Raw genomic sequence first — 3,638 nt, 5'->3', positions numbered from 1 at the left:
AAAAAAAAAAAAAAAAAAAAAGTTAGCCGCGTCTGGAGGCATGCACCTGTAATCCCAGCTACTTGGGAGGCTGAGGCAGGAGAATTGCTTGAACCTGGGAGGCGGCAGCTGCAGTGAGCTGAGATCAGTGCCACTGCACTCCAGTCTGGGTGACAGAGCGAGATTCCATCTCAAAAAAACAAAAACAAAAAACAATAAGGGGTTGTGGAGTCCAATATTTTATCATGCAAATAAAGCCTCCAGGCTTCAGAGAGAACAGATTGTAAATGTTTCTTATCAGACTTTAAGAATTTGTTCTATTAATATCAGTCTTAAGATCTGTGTGTTGATGTTAATACTGGTCAGCTGGGTCTGAATTCAAAAAAGAGGAGGGTATAATGAGTTACGTCTGACTCCCCACTTCCCATCATGGCCAGAACTAGTTTTTCAGGTTAACTTTGGAATGCCCTTGGCTGAGAGGAGGGTTCCATTCAGATGGTTGGGAGCTTAGAATTTTGGTTTTGGTTTACAATATACCAGGATAAGGTCACTGAGAGGTGAGGAAAAACAGAAGTCAGGGAGACCAATCAAGAGGCTGTTGAGGCTAGGTGCAGTGGCTCACCTTAGCACTTTCATCAGAGGTGTTTGAACCAGAGCAACTGCAGCTTGAATAGGGGCTGGGTAAAATAAGGCTGGGACCTACTGGGCTGTCTTCCCAGGAGGTTAGGCATTCTTAGTCACAGTATGAGCTAGGCGGATGGCACAAGATACAGGTCACAGAGACCCTGTGGATAAAACAGGATGCAGTTAAAAAGAAGCCAGCCAAGGCTGGGTGTGGTGGCTCATGCATGAAACCCCGTCTCTATTAAAAATACAAAAATTAGCTGGGCATGGTGGCAGGCACCTGTAGCTCCAGCTACTCTAGAGGCTCAGGTGGGAGAATCACTTGAACCCGGGAGGCGGAGGTTGCAGTGAGCCGAGATCATGCCAGTGCACTCCAGCCTGGGTGATACGAACAAAACTCTGTCTCAAAAAAAGAAAAAAGAAAAAAAGCCAGTCAAAAGCCACCAAAACCAAGATGGCTCTGAATGTAACCTCTGGTCATCCTCACTGCTCATGATACGCTCATTGTAATGCACTGGCATGCTAAAAGATACTCCCACTGGTGCCATGACAGTTTACAAATGCCATGGCAATGTATGGAAGTTACCCTATATAGTCTAAAAAGGGGACGGACCGTCAGTTCCGGGGAAATCTCTGCCCCTTTCCTGGAAAACTCATGAATATTCTACCCTTTGTTTAGCATATGGATCAAGAAATAACTATAGGTTTACTCAGTCAAGTAGCCCATACTGATGCTCTGTCTATGGAATAGTCATTTTTTTTACTCTGTGGACTTGTACCAAATTCTTTCTTGCATGAGATCCAGGAACCTTTTCTTGGGGTCTGGATTGGGACCCCTTTCCAGTAACACTTTGGGATGCCAAGACAGGAGGACTGCTTGAGCCCAAGAGTTAGAGGTTGTAGTAAGCTGTGACAGCACCACTGCACTCTAGCCTGGGTGACAGAGCGAGACTCTGTCTAAAGAAAGGAAAAAAAAAAAAAAGCCCTGAAGGATCACATTGCAGTGTCAGGAGATGGTGTGAGGTTTGTGCTGAGTGGAGTCCAGTACTTGTTGCCACTACTTTGAAAGCAACCTCGAAGTGGCTTTTAGATGAAGGGAAGAGCTGACATCCTAACACCACAGACTTAATAGAGAGGTCAGGACCGCCCATTTGGGAAAACCATCCCAGGGTCCTTACTACAGTCCAAGATTGACATCATCAGCCACAAAATGCTTTTCAAATACCAGGTTCAATACTACTTGTTCTTGATTAAAAGCTTTTCTGGGGTGGCAATGTAGTTTGTTGTTGTTGTTGTTGTTTTTATGCAGGGTCTCCCTCTGTCTGCCTCCTGGGCTCAAGTACTTCTCCTGCCTCAGCCTCCTGAATAGCTGAGGCCACCGTGCCCAGCTAATTAAAAAAAAAAAAAAATTGGGGCTGGGCGCGGTGGCTCATGCCTGTGACTCAGGACTTTGGGAGGCCGAGGCAGGCGGATCATGAAGTCAGGAGATCAAGACCATCTAGCTAACATGGTGAAACCCCATCTCTACTAAAAATACAAAAAATTAGCCAGCATGGTGGCGGGTGCCTGTGGTCCCAGCTACTCGGGAGGCTGAGGCAGGAGGATGGCATGAACCTGGGAGGTGGAGCTTGCAGTGAGCCGAGATCATGCCACTGCACTCCAGCCTGGGTGACAGAGCGAGACTCTATCTCAAAAAAAAAAAAAAAGAAAAAAAAAATTTTGGCTGAGGCAGGAGAATCGCTTGAACCCGGGAGGTTGCAGTGAGCCGAGATCATGCCACTGCACTCCAGCCCAGGTGATTCCATCCAGAAAAAAAATTTTTTTAAAGTGACAAAGCCTTGCCATGTTGCCCAGGCTGGTCTCCAACTCCTGGGCTCAAGTATCCTTCTGCCTTGACCCCACAATGTGCTGGGATTACAGGTGTGAGCCACTGTACCTGGCCTCAACATAGTTTTTTGTTGGTTTTTGTTTTTTTGGTGGAGATGGGATTCCGCCACATTGCCCAGGTTGGCAGGTTGATCTCATACTCTGGGGTTCAAGAGATCCACCTGCCTTGGCCTCCTGAAGTGCTGGGACCACCACGATCGGCCTCAACATAGTTCTTAAATACAGCAATTGTTACGGTTAAGTCTATGGTTTGATTCTGACATACTATATTTATGCTTTAAGTGGATGACTTTCTTTTATTTTGAGATGCAGTTTCACTCTTGTTGCCCAGGCTTGAGTGCAATGGCGCGATCTCGGCTCACCGCAACCTCTGCCTCCCAGGTTCAAGTGATTCTCCTCTCTCAGCCTCCTGAGTAGCTCAGATTACAGGTACCTGCCACCACGCCCTGATAATTTTTTTGTATTTTTAGTAGAGATGGGGTTTCACCATGTTGGCCAGGCTAGTCTCAAACTCCTGACCTCATGATTCACCCGCCTCAGCCTCCCAAAGTGCTGGGATCACAAGCGTGAGTCACCATGCCCAGCTGACTTTCATTTATTTATATAACCACAGGGGTCTTCTAGAATAGATGGATCTAGGGTCGACTCCTGAGAGTCACTCTCCTGTGAGGAAGGAAGTGTTTGCCTCCAAAGCTCCTTCTTTCAATGGAATGAAACAGATACTGTACCAGAGTCACTTCTGAAACAGAAGGAGGTGACTACTAAGAATTTAGGTGTACGAAGTGCTTCAGCCTTCCCTGAGATGCCATGAACTTTGCAAAAGCAAATAATGGATACTATTTACCCTTTGCTTCCACGGTTTGAGAAAGCTAGTTTTGAGTTTTATTTCAATTCCTTAAGAGAAAGTATAGATTTAAAAATCCTGAAGATCCGTGTATATGTGTCATGTCCATATACCCATGACTGATAACTTCTCAGTTTCCACTTCCACAATGTTCTTGTGTTTCATACAATTTATTTGTGAGGACAAAAAGAGTCATCCTCTTAAAACTGCACTTTTTTTTTTTTTTTTTTTTTCTGGCTCTGTTGCCCAGGCTGGAGTGCAGTGGTACAATCTTAGCTCACTGTGACCTCCATCTCCTGGGCCC

The sequence above is a fragment of the Mandrillus leucophaeus genome, unplaced genomic scaffold (assembly GCF_000951045.1).
Source record: "Mandrillus leucophaeus isolate KB7577 unplaced genomic scaffold, Mleu.le_1.0 Scaffold37, whole genome shotgun sequence".
Lineage (NCBI taxonomy): Eukaryota > Metazoa > Chordata > Mammalia > Primates > Cercopithecidae > Mandrillus > Mandrillus leucophaeus.
The sequence above is the reverse complement of the archived record's forward strand: the minus strand, read 5'-3'. Positions refer to the sequence as shown.